This window comes from Brienomyrus brachyistius, chromosome 2 (assembly GCF_023856365.1).
Source record: "Brienomyrus brachyistius isolate T26 chromosome 2, BBRACH_0.4, whole genome shotgun sequence".
Classification (NCBI taxonomy): Eukaryota; Metazoa; Chordata; class Actinopteri; order Osteoglossiformes; family Mormyridae; genus Brienomyrus; species Brienomyrus brachyistius.
The window spans coordinates 5,012,976-5,029,666 of NC_064534.1; the positions used below are offsets into that span (position 1 = coordinate 5,012,976).

General features: G+C 47.9%; 15 non-coding genes across 15 annotated transcripts; all 15 read left to right on the forward strand.

Moving 5' to 3' along the window:
• Positions 1-149: 149 nt before the first annotated feature.
• On the forward strand, positions 150-268 carry LOC125732944 (5S ribosomal RNA). Its single transcript, XR_007392306.1, has one exon. It is a non-coding gene; the product is annotated as a 5S ribosomal RNA (ribosomal RNA).
• A 1,044-nt stretch (positions 269-1,312) lies between these two features.
• Positions 1,313-1,431, forward strand: LOC125732956 (5S ribosomal RNA). The gene has a single exon (XR_007392317.1). It is a non-coding gene; the product is annotated as a 5S ribosomal RNA (ribosomal RNA).
• Positions 1,432-2,473: 1,042 nt separating this feature from the next.
• LOC125736747 (5S ribosomal RNA) lies at positions 2,474-2,592 on the forward strand. The gene has a single exon (XR_007396018.1). It is a non-coding gene; the product is annotated as a 5S ribosomal RNA (ribosomal RNA).
• A 1,044-nt stretch (positions 2,593-3,636) lies between these two features.
• On the forward strand, positions 3,637-3,755 carry LOC125732967 (5S ribosomal RNA). The gene has a single exon (XR_007392328.1). It is a non-coding gene; the product is annotated as a 5S ribosomal RNA (ribosomal RNA).
• Positions 3,756-4,799: 1,044 nt separating this feature from the next.
• On the forward strand, positions 4,800-4,918 carry LOC125732979 (5S ribosomal RNA). Its single transcript, XR_007392339.1, has one exon. It is a non-coding gene; the product is annotated as a 5S ribosomal RNA (ribosomal RNA).
• A 1,042-nt stretch (positions 4,919-5,960) lies between these two features.
• On the forward strand, positions 5,961-6,079 carry LOC125732990 (5S ribosomal RNA). Its single transcript, XR_007392350.1, has one exon. It is a non-coding gene; the product is annotated as a 5S ribosomal RNA (ribosomal RNA).
• A 1,047-nt stretch (positions 6,080-7,126) lies between these two features.
• Positions 7,127-7,245, forward strand: LOC125732336 (5S ribosomal RNA). The gene has a single exon (XR_007391718.1). It is a non-coding gene; the product is annotated as a 5S ribosomal RNA (ribosomal RNA).
• A 1,044-nt stretch (positions 7,246-8,289) lies between these two features.
• On the forward strand, positions 8,290-8,408 carry LOC125733002 (5S ribosomal RNA). Its single transcript, XR_007392361.1, has one exon. It is a non-coding gene; the product is annotated as a 5S ribosomal RNA (ribosomal RNA).
• Positions 8,409-9,452: 1,044 nt separating this feature from the next.
• Positions 9,453-9,571, forward strand: LOC125733014 (5S ribosomal RNA). The gene has a single exon (XR_007392372.1). It is a non-coding gene; the product is annotated as a 5S ribosomal RNA (ribosomal RNA).
• Positions 9,572-10,615: 1,044 nt separating this feature from the next.
• On the forward strand, positions 10,616-10,734 carry LOC125733026 (5S ribosomal RNA). The gene has a single exon (XR_007392384.1). It is a non-coding gene; the product is annotated as a 5S ribosomal RNA (ribosomal RNA).
• Positions 10,735-11,778: 1,044 nt separating this feature from the next.
• On the forward strand, positions 11,779-11,897 carry LOC125733037 (5S ribosomal RNA). Its single transcript, XR_007392395.1, has one exon. It is a non-coding gene; the product is annotated as a 5S ribosomal RNA (ribosomal RNA).
• Positions 11,898-12,941: 1,044 nt separating this feature from the next.
• On the forward strand, positions 12,942-13,060 carry LOC125733048 (5S ribosomal RNA). The gene has a single exon (XR_007392406.1). It is a non-coding gene; the product is annotated as a 5S ribosomal RNA (ribosomal RNA).
• A 1,044-nt stretch (positions 13,061-14,104) lies between these two features.
• On the forward strand, positions 14,105-14,223 carry LOC125733059 (5S ribosomal RNA). The gene has a single exon (XR_007392417.1). It is a non-coding gene; the product is annotated as a 5S ribosomal RNA (ribosomal RNA).
• A 1,044-nt stretch (positions 14,224-15,267) lies between these two features.
• On the forward strand, positions 15,268-15,386 carry LOC125733070 (5S ribosomal RNA). Its single transcript, XR_007392428.1, has one exon. It is a non-coding gene; the product is annotated as a 5S ribosomal RNA (ribosomal RNA).
• A 1,044-nt stretch (positions 15,387-16,430) lies between these two features.
• Positions 16,431-16,549, forward strand: LOC125733081 (5S ribosomal RNA). Its single transcript, XR_007392439.1, has one exon. It is a non-coding gene; the product is annotated as a 5S ribosomal RNA (ribosomal RNA).
• The last annotated feature ends 142 nt before the right edge of the window (positions 16,550-16,691 follow it).

Here is a 16,691-nt window from a genome sequence, read left to right on the forward strand (position 1 = left end):
GTGAATGTTTGGTGTGGGTCCGGCGCTGCCGATTGGATGGTGGGGCTGCAGTGTGAGTCAGATAGAAAACCAGGAGTAGGATGCGATGGGACTAACTGGCGTGTATAGACGCGTGTGGTACAAAAGGGCTGTCTTTGGTAGCGTCTCTCGCTTACGGCCATACCACCCTGAACACGCCCGATCTCGTCCGATCTCGGAAGCTAAGCAGGGTCGGGCCTGGTTAGTACTTGGATGGGAGACCGCCTGGGAATACCAGGTGCTGTAAGCTTTTCTCACTTTTACTTTATACAGGGGGCGCTCCACTTCACGATTAATTTAAATCTATCACTCCCCTTCCATTTTACTTTTTTTTCTTCTCTCTCTCTCTCATTCATAAAGGCAGCTTTTACACACCGTTTAACTCTAAATACTGCCTGGTAATACTAGGTGCTGTAAGCTGTTCTTGCCTTTATTCCACCAGGGGGCGATCTTCTCGCAAACTTGAAGACTCCCCATTCACGTTTTGCAACTTATTATTAATAATAAAGATATACAGCTTTTTACGCACAGTTTTAAACAAAGTACTGATATAATTCCTCTTCAACTCACCGCTTTGTTTTCTATGTAAAATCCACTTCGCCACAGAAGACTCGATACTATTGGCACAGCAAGGTCTGCTCTTCTCCTCCTTTCAAAACTTGCTAAAAGCTGTATTTAAAACAGCAGGCTGGCCGTGTTAATTCACACCTTTCCATGCCGGCTTAACGTGTAGGTTAGTGGGCATCACAGAGGAATTAGGGATGGAAACTTCTTTGCTGGTGGTAGAAGCGGTCTGGTGAATTTTTAGAGAGAAGAGGCCGTCAATGTTTGAATGTAGAAAATTGTTCTGGCTGCAGTATGGACCTGTAGCTGCCAGTGTTCTGACAGCGCGACGTTCTGGGGAAGCATGTGATTGAGCAGCCACCAGTGGGCTTCGTGCGGCGGAGATTTTGTGGCCGTTAGCGGAGTTGATAACAGAGGGTCGTTAGGAGAAGCCTGCATGCGGTAGGCAAAGGAGTAATGTTTGCCGGCGGGGGACGTGCGGCGATTAACCTGTGCGCTAGTGAAAAGGGGTTAAAGAGAAGCAAGTGTGCGGATGCGGAAAGAACGGAATAATTGCCGTAGGCTGCCGGCTGAGCAGTTTGGTGAATGTTTGGTGTGGGTCCGGCGCTGCCGATTGGATGGTGGGGCTGCAGTGTGAGTCAGATAAAAAACCAGGAGTAGGATGCGATGGGACTAACTGGCGTGTATAGACGCGTGTGGTACAAAAGGGCTGTCTTTGGTAGCGTCTCTCGCTTACGGCCATACCACCCTGAACACGCCCGATCTCGTCCGATCTCGGAAGCTAAGCAGGGTCGGGCCTGGTTAGTACTTGGATGGGAGACCGCCTGGGAATACCAGGTGCTGTAAGCTTTTCTCACTTTTACTTTATACAGGGGGCGCTCCACTTCACGATTAATTTAAATCTATCACTCCCCTTCCATTTTACTTTTTTTTTCTCTCTCTCTCTCATTCATAAAGGCAGCTTTTACACACCGTTTAACTCTAAATACTGCCTGGTAATACTAGGTGCTGTAAGCTGTTCTTGCCTTTATTCCACCAGGGGGCGATCTTCTCGCAAACTTGAAGACTCCCCATTCACGTTTTGCAACTTATTATTAATAATAAAGATATACAGCTTTTTACGCACAGTTTTAAACAAAGTACTGATATAATTCCTCTTCAACTCACCGCTTTGTTTTCTATGTAAAATCCACTTCGCCACAGAAGACTCGATACTATTGGCACAGCAAGGTCTGCTCTTCTCCTCCTTTCAAAACTTGCTAAAAGCTGTATTTAAAACAGCAGGCTGGCCGTGTTAATTCACACCTTTCCATGCCGGCTTAACGTGTAGGTTAGTGGGCATCACAGAGGAATTAGGGATGGAAACTTCTTTGCTGGTGGTAGAAGCGGTCTGGTGAATTTTTAGAGAGAAGAGGCCGTCAATGTTTGAATGTAGAAAATTGTTCTGGCTGCAGTATGGACCTGTAGCTGCCAGTGTTCTGACAGCGCGACGTTCTGGGGAAGCATGTGATTGAGCAGCCACCAGTGGGCTTCGTGCGGCGGAGATTTTGTGGCCGTTAGCGGAGTTGATAACAGAGGGTCGTTAGGAGAAGCCTGCATGCGGTAGGCAAAGGAGTAATGTTTGCCGGCGGGGGACGTGCGGCGATTAACCTGTGCGCTAGTGAAAAGGGGTTAAAGAGAAGCAAGTGTGCGGATGCGGAAAGAACGGAATAATTGCCGTAGGCTGCCGGCTGAGCAGTTTGGTGAATGTTTGGTGTGGGTCCGGCGCTGCCGATTGGATGGTGGGGCTGCAGTGTGAGTCAGATAAAAAACCAGGAGTAGGATGCGATGGGACTAACTGGCGTGTATAGACGCGTGTGGTACAAAAGGGCTGTCTTTGGTAGCGTCTCTCGCTTACGGCCATACCACCCTGAACACGCCCGATCTCGTCCGATCTCGGAAGCTAAGCAGGGTTGGGCCTGGTTAGTACTTGGATGGGAGACCGCCTGGGAATACCAGGTGCTGTAAGCTTTTCTCACTTTTACTTTATACAGGGGGCGCTCCACTTCACGATTAATTTAAATCTATCACTCCCCTTCCATTTTACTTTTTTTTCTTCTCTCTCTCTCTCATTCATAAAGGCAGCTTTTACACACCGTTTAACTCTAAATACTGCCTGGTAATACTAGGTGCTGTAAGCTGTTCTTGCCTTTATTCCACCAGGGGGCGATCTTCTCGCAAACTTGAAGACTCCCCATTCACGTTTTGCAACTTATTATTAATAATAAAGATATACAGCTTTTTACGCACAGTTTTAAACAAAGTACTGATATAATTCCTCTTCAACTCACCGCTTTGTTTTCTATGTAAAATCCACTTCGCCACAGAAGACTCGATACTATTGGCACAGCAAGGTCTGCTCTTCTCCTCCTTTCAAAACTTGCTAAAAGCTGTATTTAAAACAGCAGGCTGGCCGTGTTAATTCACACCTTTCCATGCCGGCTTAACGTGTAGGTTAGTGGGCATCACAGAGGAATTAGGGATGGAAACTTCTTTGCTGGTGGTAGAAGCGGTCTGGTGAATTTTTAGAGAGAAGAGGCCGTCAATGTTTGAATGTAGAAAATTGTTCTGGCTGCAGTATGGACCTGTAGCTGCCAGTGTTCTGACAGCGCGACGTTCTGGGGAAGCATGTGATTGAGCAGCCACCAGTGGGCTTCGTGCGGCGGAGATTTTGTGGCCGTTAGCGGAGTTGATAACAGAGGGTCGTTAGGAGAAGCCTGCATGCGGTAGGCAAAGGAGTAATGTTTGCCGGCGGGGGACGTGCGGCGATTAACCTGTGCGCTAGTGAAAAGGGGTTAAAGAGAAGCAAGTGTGCGGATGCGGAAAGAACGGAATAATTGCCGTAGGCTGCCGGCTGAGCAGTTTGGTGAATGTTTGGTGTGGGTCCGGCGCTGCCGATTGGATGGTGGGGCTGCAGTGTGAGTCAGATAGAAAACCAGGAGTAGGATGCGATGGGACTAACTGGCGTGTATAGACGCGTGTGGTACAAAAGGGCTGTCTTTGGTAGCGTCTCTCGCTTACGGCCATACCACCCTGAACACGCCCGATCTCGTCCGATCTCGGAAGCTAAGCAGGGTCGGGCCTGGTTAGTACTTGGATGGGAGACCGCCTGGGAATACCAGGTGCTGTAAGCTTTTCTCACTTTTACTTTATACAGGGGGCGCTCCACTTCACGATTAATTTAAATCTATCACTCCCCTTCCATTTTACTTTTTTTTCTTCTCTCTCTCTCTCATTCATAAAGGCAGCTTTTACACACCGTTTAACTCTAAATACTGCCTGGTAATACTAGGTGCTGTAAGCTGTTCTTGCCTTTATTCCACCAGGGGGCGATCTTCTCGCAAACTTGAAGACTCCCCATTCACGTTTTGCAACTTATTATTAATAATAAAGATATACAGCTTTTTACGCACAGTTTTAAACAAAGTACTGATATCATTCCTCTTCAACTCACCGCTTTGTTTTCTATGTAAAATCCACTTCGCCACAGAAGACTCGATACTATTGGCACAGCAAGGTCTGCTCTTCTCCTCCTTTCAAAACTTGCTAAAAGCTGTATTTAAAACAGCAGGCTGGCCGTGTTAATTCACACCTTTCCATGCCGGCTTAACGTGTAGGTTAGTGGGCATCACAGAGGAATTAGGGATGGAAACTTCTTTGCTGGTGGTAGAAGCGGTCTGGTGAATTTTTAGAGAGAAGAGGCCGTCAATGTTTGAATGTAGAAAATTGTTCTGGCTGCAGTATGGACCTGTAGCTGCCAGTGTTCTGACAGCGCGACGTTCTGGGGAAGCATGTGATTGAGCAGCCACCAGTGGGCTTCGTGCGGCGGAGATTTTGTGGCCGTTAGCGGAGTTGATAACAGAGGGTCGTTAGGAGAAGCCTGCATGCGGTAGGCAAAGGAGTAATGTTTGCCGGCGGGGGACGTGCGGCGATTAACCTGTGCGCTAGTGAAAAGGGGTTAAAGAGAAGCAAGTGTGCGGATGCGGAAAGAACGGAATAATTGCCGTAGGCTGCCGGCTGAGCAGTTTGGTGAATGTTTGGTGTGGGTCCGGCGCTGCCGATTGGATGGTGGGGCTGCAGTGTGAGTCAGATAGAAAACCAGGAGTAGGATGCGATGGGACTAACTGGCGTGTATAGACGCGTGTGGTACAAAAGGGCTGTCTTTGGTAGCGTCTCTCGCTTACGGCCATACCACCCTGAACACGCCCGATCTCGTCCGATCTCGGAAGCTAAGCAGGGTCGGGCCTGGTTAGTACTTGGATGGGAGACCGCCTGGGAATACCAGGTGCTGTAAGCTTTTCTCACTTTTACTTTATACAGGGGGCGCTCCACTTCACGATTAATTTAAATCTATCACTCCCCTTCCATTTTACTTTTTTTTTCTCTCTCTCTCTCATTCATAAAGGCAGCTTTTACACACCGTTTAACTCTAAATACTGCCTGGTAATACTAGGTGCTGTAAGCTGTTCTTGCCTTTATTCCACCAAGGGGCGATCTTCTCGCAAACTTGAAGACTCCCCATTCACGTTTTGCAACTTATTATTAATAATAAAGATATACAGCTTTTTACGCACAGTTTTAAACAAAGTACTGATATAATTCCTCTTCAACTCACCGCTTTGTTTTCTATGTAAAATCCACTTCGCCACAGAAGACTCGATACTATTGGCACAGCAAGGTCTGCTCTTCTCCTCCTTTCAAAACTTGCTAAAAGCTGTATTTAAAACAGCAGGCTGGCCGTGTTAATTCACACCTTTCCATGCCGGCTTAACGTGTAGGTTAGTGGGCATCACAGAGGAATTAGGGATGGAAACTTCTTTGCTGGTGGTAGAAGCGGTCTGGTGAATTTTTAGAGAGAAGAGGCCGTCATTGTTTGAATGTAGAAAATTGTTCTGGCTGCAGTATGGACCTGTAGCTGCCAGTGTTCTGACAGCGCGACGTTCTGGGGAAGCATGTGATTGAGCAGCCACCAGTGGGCTTCGTGCGGCGGAGATTTTGTGGCCGTTAGCGGAGTTGATAACAGAGGGTCGTTAGGAGAAGCCTGCATGCGGTAGGCAAAGGAGTAATGTTTGCCGGCGGGGGACGTGCGGCGATTAACCTGTGCGCTAGTGAAAAGGGGTTAAAGAGAAGCAAGTGTGCGGATGCGGAAAGAACGGAATAATTGCCGTAGGCTGCCGGCTGAGCAGTTTGGTGAATGTTTGGTGTGGGTCCGGCGCTGCCGATTGGATGGTGGGGCTGCAGTGTGAGTCAGATAAAAAACCAGGAGTAGGATGCGATGGGACTAACTGGCGTGTATAGACGCGTGTGGTACAAAAGGGCTGTCTTTGGTAGCGTCTCTCGCTTACGGCCATACCACCCTGAACACGCCCGATCTCGTCCGATCTCGGAAGCTAAGCAGGGTCGGGCCTGGTTAGTACTTGGATGGGAGACCGCCTGGGAATACCAGGTGCTGTAAGCTTTTCTCACTTTTACTTTATACAGGGGGCGCTCCACTTCACGATTAATTTAAATCTATCACTCCCCTTCCATTTTACTTTTTTTTTTCTCTCTCTCTCTCTCTCATTCATAAAGGCAGCTTTTACACACCGTTTAACTCTAAATACTGCCTGGTAATACTAGGTGCTGTAAGCTGTTCTTGCCTTTATTCCACCAGGGGGCGATCTTCTCGCAAACTTGAAGACTCCCCATTCACGTTTTGCAACTTATTATTAATAATAAAGATATACAGCTTTTTACGCACAGTTTTAAACAAAGTACTGATATAATTCCTCTTCAACTCACCGCTTTGTTTTCTATGTAAAATCCACTTCGCCACAGAAGACTCGATACTATTGGCACAGCAAGGTCTGCTCTTCTCCTCCTTTCAAAACTTGCTAAAAGCTGTATTTAAAACAGCAGGCTGGCCGTGTTAATTCACACCTTTCCATGCCGGCTTAACGTGTAGGTTAGTGGGCATCACAGAGGAATTAGGGATGGAAACTTCTTTGCTGGTGGTAGAAGCGGTCTGGTGAATTTTTAGAGAGAAGAGGCCGTCAATGTTTGAATGTAGAAAATTGTTCTGGCTGCAGTATGGACCTGTAGCTGCCAGTGTTCTGACAGCGCGACGTTCTGGGGAAGCATGTGATTGAGCAGCCACCAGTGGGCTTCGTGCGGCGGAGATTTTGTGGCCGTTAGCGGAGTTGATAACAGAGGGTCGTTAGGAGAAGCCTGCATGCGGTAGGCAAAGGAGTAATGTTTGCCGGCGGGGGACGTGCGGCGATTAACCTGTGCGCTAGTGAAAAGGGGTTAAAGAGAAGCAAGTGTGCGGATGCGGAAAGAACGGAATAATTGCCGTAGGCTGCCGGCTGAGCAGTTTGGTGAATGTTTGGTGTGGGTCCGGCGCTGCCGATTGGATGGTGGGGCTGCAGTGTGAGTCAGATAAAAAACCAGGAGTAGGATGCGATGGGACTAACTGGCGTGTATAGACGCGTGTGGTACAAAAGGGCTGTCTTTGGTAGCGTCTCTCGCTTACGGCCATACCACCCTGAACACGCCAGATCTCGTCCGATCTCGGAAGCTAAGCAGGGTCGGGCCTGGTTAGTACTTGGATGGGAGACCGCCTGGGAATACCAGGTGCTGTAAGCTTTTCTCACTTTTACTTTATACAGGGGGCGCTCCACTTCACGATTAATTTAAATCTATCACTCCCCTTCCATTTTACTTTTTTTTCTTCTCTCTCTCTCTCATTCATAAAGGCAGCTTTTACACACCGTTTAACTCTAAATACTGCCTGGTAATACTAGGTGCTGTAAGCTGTTCTTGCCTTTATTCCACCAGGGGGCGATCTTCTCGCAAACTTGAAGACTCCCCATTCACGTTTTGCAACTTATTATTAATAATAAAGATATACAGCTTTTTACGCACAGTTTTAAACAAAGTACTGATATCATTCCTCTTCAACTCACCGCTTTGTTTTCTATGTAAAATCCACTTCGCCACAGAAGACTCGATACTATTGGCACAGCAAGGTCTGCTCTTCTCCTCCTTTCAAAACTTGCTAAAAGCTGTATTTAAAACAGCAGGCTGGCCGTGTTAATTCACACCTTTCCATGCCGGCTTAATGTGTAGGTTAGTGGGCATCACAGAGGAATTAGGGATGGAAACTTCTTTGTTGGTGGTAGAAGCGGTCTGGTGAATTTTTAGAGAGAAGAGGCCGTCAATGTTTGAATGTAGAAAATTGTTCTGGCTGCAGTATGGACCTGTAGCTGCCAGTGTTCTGACAGCGCGACGTTCTGGGGAAGCATGTGATTGAGCAGCCACCAGTGGGCTTCGTGCGGCGGAGATTTTGTGGCCGTTAGCGGAGTTGATAACAGAGGGTCGTTAGGAGAAGCCTGCATGCGGTAGGCAAAGGAGTAATGTTTGCCGGCGGGGGACGTGCGGCGATTAACCTGTGCGCTAGTGAAAAGGGGTTAAAGAGAAGCAAGTGTGCGGATGCGGAAAGAACGGAATAATTGCCGTAGGCTGCCGGCTGAGCAGTTTGGTGAATGTTTGGTGTGGGTCCGGCGCTGCCGATTGGATGGTGGGGCTGCAGTGTGAGTCAGATAGAAAACCAGGAGTAGGATGCGATGGGACTAACTGGCGTGTATAGACGCGTGTGGTACAAAAGGGCTGTCTTTGGTAGCGTCTCTCGCTTACGGCCATACCACCCTGAACACGCCCGATCTCGTCCGATCTCGGAAGCTAAGCAGGGTCGGGCCTGGTTAGTACTTGGATGGGAGACCGCCTGGGAATACCAGGTGCTGTAAGCTTTTCTCACTTTTACTTTATACAGGGGGCGCTCCACTTCACGATTAATTTAAATCTATCACTCCCCTTCCATTTTACTTTTTTTTCTTCTCTCTCTCTCTCATTCATAAAGGCAGCTTTTACACACCGTTTAACTCTAAATACTGCCTGGTAATACTAGGTGCTGTAAGCTGTTCTTGCCTTTATTCCACCAGGGGGCGATCTTCTCGCAAACTTGAAGACTCCCCATTCACGTTTTGCAACTTATTATTAATAATAAAGATATACAGCTTTTTACGCACAGTTTTAAACAAAGTACTGATATAATTCCTCTTCAACTCACCGCTTTGTTTTCTATGTAAAATCCACTTCGCCACAGAAGACTCGATACTATTGGCACAGCAAGGTCTGCTCTTCTCCTCCTTTCAAAACTTGCTAAAAGCTGTATTTAAAACAGCAGGCTGGCCGTGTTAATTCACACCTTTCCATGCCGGCTTAACGTGTAGGTTAGTGGGCATCACAGAGGAATTAGGGATGGAAACTTCTTTGCTGGTGGTAGAAGCGGTCTGGTGAATTTTTAGAGAGAAGAGGCCGTCAATGTTTGAATGTAGAAAATTGTTCTGGCTGCAGTATGGACCTGTAGCTGCCAGTGTTCTGACAGCGCGACGTTCTGGGGAAGCATGTGATTGAGCAGCCACCAGTGGGCTTCGTGCGGCGGAGATTTTGTGGCCGTTAGCGGAGTTGATAACAGAGGGTCGTTAGGAGAAGCCTGCATGCGGTAGGCAAAGGAGTAATGTTTGCCGGCGGGGGACGTGCGGCGATTAACCTGTGCGCTAGTGAAAAGGGGTTAAAGAGAAGCAAGTGTGCGGATGCGGAAAGAACGGAATAATTGCCGTAGGCTGCCGGCTGAGCAGTTTGGTGAATGTTTGGTGTGGGTCCGGCGCTGCCGATTGGATGGTGGGGCTGCAGTGTGAGTCAGATAGAAAACCAGGAGTAGGATGCGATGGGACTAACTGGCGTGTATAGACGCGTGTGGTACAAAAGGGCTGTCTTTGGTAGCGTCTCTCGCTTACGGCCATACCACCCTGAACACGCCCGATCTCGTCCGATCTCGGAAGCTAAGCAGGGTCGGGCCTGGTTAGTACTTGGATGGGAGACCGCCTGGGAATACCAGGTGCTGTAAGCTTTTCTCACTTTTACTTTATACAGGGGGCGCTCCACTTCACGATTAATTTAAATCTATCACTCCCCTTCCATTTTACTTTTTTTTCTTCTCTCTCTCTCTCATTCATAAAGGCAGCTTTTACACACCGTTTAACTCTAAATACTGCCTGGTAATACTAGGTGCTGTAAGCTGTTCTTGCCTTTATTCCACCAGGGGGCGATCTTCTCGCAAACTTGAAGACTCCCCATTCACGTTTTGCAACTTATTATTAATAATAAAGATATACAGCTTTTTACGCACAGTTTTAAACAAAGTACTGATATAATTCCTCTTCAACTCACCGCTTTGTTTTCTATGTAAAATCCACTTCGCCACAGAAGACTCGATACTATTGGCACAGCAAGGTCTGCTCTTCTCCTCCTTTCAAAACTTGCTAAAAGCTGTATTTAAAACAGCAGGCTGGCCGTGTTAATTCACACCTTTCCATGCCGGCTTAACGTGTAGGTTAGTGGGCATCACAGAGGAATTAGGGATGGAAACTTCTTTGCTGGTGGTAGAAGCGGTCTGGTGAATTTTTAGAGAGAAGAGGCCGTCAATGTTTGAATGTAGAAAATTGTTCTGGCTGCAGTATGGACCTGTAGCTGCCAGTGTTCTGACAGCGCGACGTTCTGGGGAAGCATGTGATTGAGCAGCCACCAGTGGGCTTCGTGCGGCGGAGATTTTGTGGCCGTTAGCGGAGTTGATAACAGAGGGTCGTTAGGAGAAGCCTGCATGCGGTAGGCAAAGGAGTAATGTTTGCCGGCGGGGGACGTGCGGCGATTAACCTGTGCGCTAGTGAAAAGGGGTTAAAGAGAAGCAAGTGTGCGGATGCGGAAAGAACGGAATAATTGCCGTAGGCTGCCGGCTGAGCAGTTTGGTGAATGTTTGGTGTGGGTCCGGCGCTGCCGATTGGATGGTGGGGCTGCAGTGTGAGTCAGATAGAAAACCAGGAGTAGGATGCGATGGGACTAACTGGCGTGTATAGACGCGTGTGGTACAAAAGGGCTGTCTTTGGTAGCGTCTCTCGCTTACGGCCATACCACCCTGAACACGCCCGATCTCGTCCGATCTCGGAAGCTAAGCAGGGTCGGGCCTGGTTAGTACTTGGATGGGAGACCGCCTGGGAATACCAGGTGCTGTAAGCTTTTCTCACTTTTACTTTATACAGGGGGCGCTCCACTTCACGATTAATTTAAATCTATCACTCCCCTTCCATTTTACTTTTTTTTCTTCTCTCTCTCTCTCATTCATAAAGGCAGCTTTTACACACCGTTTAACTCTAAATACTGCCTGGTAATACTAGGTGCTGTAAGCTGTTCTTGCCTTTATTCCACCAGGGGGCGATCTTCTCGCAAACTTGAAGACTCCCCATTCACGTTTTGCAACTTATTATTAATAATAAAGATATACAGCTTTTTACGCACAGTTTTAAACAAAGTACTGATATAATTCCTCTTCAACTCACCGCTTTGTTTTCTATGTAAAATCCACTTCGCCACAGAAGACTCGATACTATTGGCACAGCAAGGTCTGCTCTTCTCCTCCTTTCAAAACTTGCTAAAAGCTGTATTTAAAACAGCAGGCTGGCCGTGTTAATTCACACCTTTCCATGCCGGCTTAACGTGTAGGTTAGTGGGCATCACAGAGGAATTAGGGATGGAAACTTCTTTGCTGGTGGTAGAAGCGGTCTGGTGAATTTTTAGAGAGAAGAGGCCGTCAATGTTTGAATGTAGAAAATTGTTCTGGCTGCAGTATGGACCTGTAGCTGCCAGTGTTCTGACAGCGCGACGTTCTGGGGAAGCATGTGATTGAGCAGCCACCAGTGGGCTTCGTGCGGCGGAGATTTTGTGGCCGTTAGCGGAGTTGATAACAGAGGGTCGTTAGGAGAAGCCTGCATGCGGTAGGCAAAGGAGTAATGTTTGCCGGCGGGGGACGTGCGGCGATTAACCTGTGCGCTAGTGAAAAGGGGTTAAAGAGAAGCAAGTGTGCGGATGCGGAAAGAACGGAATAATTGCCGTAGGCTGCCGGCTGAGCAGTTTGGTGAATGTTTGGTGTGGGTCCGGCGCTGCCGATTGGATGGTGGGGCTGCAGTGTGAGTCAGATAGAAAACCAGGAGTAGGATGCGATGGGACTAACTGGCGTGTATAGACGCGTGTGGTACAAAAGGGCTGTCTTTGGTAGCGTCTCTCGCTTACGGCCATACCACCCTGAACACGCCCGATCTCGTCCGATCTCGGAAGCTAAGCAGGGTCGGGCCTGGTTAGTACTTGGATGGGAGACCGCCTGGGAATACCAGGTGCTGTAAGCTTTTCTCACTTTTACTTTATACAGGGGGCGCTCCACTTCACGATTAATTTAAATCTATCACTCCCCTTCCATTTTACTTTTTTTTCTTCTCTCTCTCTCTCATTCATAAAGGCAGCTTTTACACACCGTTTAACTCTAAATACTGCCTGGTAATACTAGGTGCTGTAAGCTGTTCTTGCCTTTATTCCACCAGGGGGCGATCTTCTCGCAAACTTGAAGACTCCCCATTCACGTTTTGCAACTTATTATTAATAATAAAGATATACAGCTTTTTACGCACAGTTTTAAACAAAGTACTGATATAATTCCTCTTCAACTCACCGCTTTGTTTTCTATGTAAAATCCACTTCGCCACAGAAGACTCGATACTATTGGCACAGCAAGGTCTGCTCTTCTCCTCCTTTCAAAACTTGCTAAAAGCTGTATTTAAAACAGCAGGCTGGCCGTGTTAATTCACACCTTTCCATGCCGGCTTAACGTGTAGGTTAGTGGGCATCACAGAGGAATTAGGGATGGAAACTTCTTTGCTGGTGGTAGAAGCGGTCTGGTGAATTTTTAGAGAGAAGAGGCCGTCAATGTTTGAATGTAGAAAATTGTTCTGGCTGCAGTATGGACCTGTAGCTGCCAGTGTTCTGACAGCGCGACGTTCTGGGGAAGCATGTGATTGAGCAGCCACCAGTGGGCTTCGTGCGGCGGAGATTTTGTGGCCGTTAGCGGAGTTGATAACAGAGGGTCGTTAGGAGAAGCCTGCATGCGGTAGGCAAAGGAGTAATGTTTGCCGGCGGGGGACGTGCGGCGATTAACCTGTGCGCTAGTGAAAAGGGGTTAAAGAGAAGCAAGTGTGCGGATGCGGAAAGAACGGAATAATTGCCGTAGGCTGCCGGCTGAGCAGTTTGGTGAATGTTTGGTGTGGGTCCGGCGCTGCCGATTGGATGGTGGGGCTGCAGTGTGAGTCAGATAGAAAACCAGGAGTAGGATGCGATGGGACTAACTGGCGTGTATAGACGCGTGTGGTACAAAAGGGCTGTCTTTGGTAGCGTCTCTCGCTTACGGCCATACCACCCTGAACACGCCCGATCTCGTCCGATCTCGGAAGCTAAGCAGGGTCGGGCCTGGTTAGTACTTGGATGGGAGACCGCCTGGGAATACCAGGTGCTGTAAGCTTTTCTCACTTTTACTTTATACAGGGGGCGCTCCACTTCACGATTAATTTAAATCTATCACTCCCCTTCCATTTTACTTTTTTTTCTTCTCTCTCTCTCTCATTCATAAAGGCAGCTTTTACACACCGTTTAACTCTAAATACTGCCTGGTAATACTAGGTGCTGTAAGCTGTTCTTGCCTTTATTCCACCAGGGGGCGATCTTCTCGCAAACTTGAAGACTCCCCATTCACGTTTTGCAACTTATTATTAATAATAAAGATATACAGCTTTTTACGCACAGTTTTAAACAAAGTACTGATATAATTCCTCTTCAACTCACCGCTTTGTTTTCTATGTAAAATCCACTTCGCCACAGAAGACTCGATACTATTGGCACAGCAAGGTCTGCTCTTCTCCTCCTTTCAAAACTTGCTAAAAGCTGTATTTAAAACAGCAGGCTGGCCGTGTTAATTCACACCTTTCCATGCCGGCTTAACGTGTAGGTTAGTGGGCATCACAGAGGAATTAGGGATGGAAACTTCTTTGCTGGTGGTAGAAGCGGTCTGGTGAATTTTTAGAGAGAAGAGGCCGTCAATGTTTGAATGTAGAAAATTGTTCTGGCTGCAGTATGGACCTGTAGCTGCCAGTGTTCTGACAGCGCGACGTTCTGGGGAAGCATGTGATTGAGCAGCCACCAGTGGGCTTCGTGCGGCGGAGATTTTGTGGCCGTTAGCGGAGTTGATAACAGAGGGTCGTTAGGAGAAGCCTGCATGCGGTAGGCAAAGGAGTAATGTTTGCCGGCGGGGGACGTGCGGCGATTAACCTGTGCGCTAGTGAAAAGGGGTTAAAGAGAAGCAAGTGTGCGGATGCGGAAAGAACGGAATAATTGCCGTAGGCTGCCGGCTGAGCAGTTTGGTGAATGTTTGGTGTGGGTCCGGCGCTGCCGATTGGATGGTGGGGCTGCAGTGTGAGTCAGATAGAAAACCAGGAGTAGGATGCGATGGGACTAACTGGCGTGTATAGACGCGTGTGGTACAAAAGGGCTGTCTTTGGTAGCGTCTCTCGCTTACGGCCATACCACCCTGAACACGCCCGATCTCGTCCGATCTCGGAAGCTAAGCAGGGTCGGGCCTGGTTAGTACTTGGATGGGAGACCGCCTGGGAATACCAGGTGCTGTAAGCTTTTCTCACTTTTACTTTATACAGGGGGCGCTCCACTTCACGATTAATTTAAATCTATCACTCCCCTTCCATTTTACTTTTTTTTCTTCTCTCTCTCTCTCATTCATAAAGGCAGCTTTTACACACCGTTTAACTCTAAATACTGCCTGGTAATACTAGGTGCTGTAAGCTGTTCTTGCCTTTATTCCACCAGGGGGCGATCTTCTCGCAAACTTGAAGACTCCCCATTCACGTTTTGCAACTTATTATTAATAATAAAGATATACAGCTTTTTACGCACAGTTTTAAACAAAGTACTGATATAATTCCTCTTCAACTCACCGCTTTGTTTTCTATGTAAAATCCACTTCGCCACAGAAGACTCGATACTATTGGCACAGCAAGGTCTGCTCTTCTCCTCCTTTCAAAACTTGCTAAAAGCTGTATTTAAAACAGCAGGCTGGCCGTGTTAATTCACACCTTTCCATGCCGGCTTAACGTGTAGGTTAGTGGGCATCACAGAGGAATTAGGGATGGAAACTTCTTTGCTGGTGGTAGAAGCGGTCTGGTGAATTTTTAGAGAGAAGAGGCCGTCAATGTTTGAATGTAGAAAATTGTTCTGGCTGCAGTATGGACCTGTAGCTGCCAGTGTTCTGACAGCGCGACGTTCTGGGGAAGCATGTGATTGAGCAGCCACCAGTGGGCTTCGTGCGGCGGAGATTTTGTGGCCGTTAGCGGAGTTGATAACAGAGGGTCGTTAGGAGAAGCCTGCATGCGGTAGGCAAAGGAGTAATGTTTGCCGGCGGGGGACGTGCGGCGATTAACCTGTGCGCTAGTGAAAAGGGGTTAAAGAGAAGCAAGTGTGCGGATGCGGAAAGAACGGAATAATTGCCGTAGGCTGCCGGCTGAGCAGTTTGGTGAATGTTTGGTGTGGGTCCGGCGCTGCCGATTGGATGGTGGGGCTGCAGTGTGAGTCAGATAGAAAACCAGGAGTAGGATGCGATGGGACTAACTGGCGTGTATAGACGCGTGTGGTACAAAAGGGCTGTCTTTGGTAGCGTCTCTCGCTTACGGCCATACCACCCTGAACACGCCCGATCTCGTCCGATCTCGGAAGCTAAGCAGGGTCGGGCCTGGTTAGTACTTGGATGGGAGACCGCCTGGGAATACCAGGTGCTGTAAGCTTTTCTCACTTTTACTTTATACAGGGGGCGCTCCACTTCACGATTAATTTAAATCTATCACTCCCCTTCCATTTTACTTTTTTTTCTTCTCTCTCTCTCTCATTCATAAAGGCAGCTTTTACACACCGTTTAACTCTAAATACTGCCTGGTAATACTAGGTGCTGTAAGCTGTTCTTGCCTTTATTCCACCAGGGGGCGATCTTCTCGCAAACTTGAAGACTCCCCATTCACGTTTTGCAACTTATTATTAATAATAAAGATATACAGCTTTTTACGCACAGTTTTAAACAAAGTACTGATATAATTCCTCTTCAACTCACCGCTTTGTTTTCTATGTAAAATCCACTTCGCCACAGAAGACTCGATACTATTGGCACAGCAAGGTCTGCTCTTCTCCTCCTTTCAAAACTTGCTAAAAGCTGTATTTAAAACAGCAGGCTGGCCGTGTTAATTCACACCTTTCCATGCCGGCTTAACGTGTAGGTTAGTGGGCATCACAGAGGAATTAGGGATGGAAACTTCTTTGCTGGTGGTAGAAGCGGTCTGGTGAATTTTTAGAGAGAAGAGGCCGTCAATGTTTGAATGTAGAAAATTGTTCTGGCTGCAGTATGGACCTGTAGCTGCCAGTGTTCTGACAGCGCGACGTTCTGGGGAAGCATGTGATTGAGCAGCCACCAGTGGGCTTCGTGCGGCGGAGATTTTGTGGCCGTTAGCGGAGTTGATAACAGAGGGTCGTTAGGAGAAGCCTGCATGCGGTAGGCAAAGGAGTAATGTTTGCCGGCGGGGGACGTGCGGCGATTAACCTGTGCGCTAGTGAAAAGGGGTTAAAGAGAAGCAAGTGTGCGGATGCGGAAAGAACGGAATAATTGCCGTAGGCTGCCGGCTGAGCAGTTTGGTGAATGTTTGGTGTGGGTCCGGCGCTGCCGATTGGATGGTGGGGCTGCAGTGTGAGTCAGATAGAAAACCAGGAGTAGGATGCGATGGGACTAACTGGCGTGTATAGACGCGTGTGGTACAAAAGGGCTGTCTTTGGTAGCGTCTCTCGCTTACGGCCATACCACCCTGAACACGCCCGATCTCGTCCGATCTCGGAAGCTAAGCAGGGTCGGGCCTGGTTAGTACTTGGATGGGAGACCGCCTGGGAATACCAGGTGCTGTAAGCTTTTCTCACTTTTACTTTATACAGGGGGCGCTCCACTTCACGATTAATTTAAATCTATCACTCCCCTTCCATTTTACTTTTTTTTCTTCTCTCTCTCTCTCATTCATAAAGGCAGCTTTTACACACCGTTTAACTCTAAATAC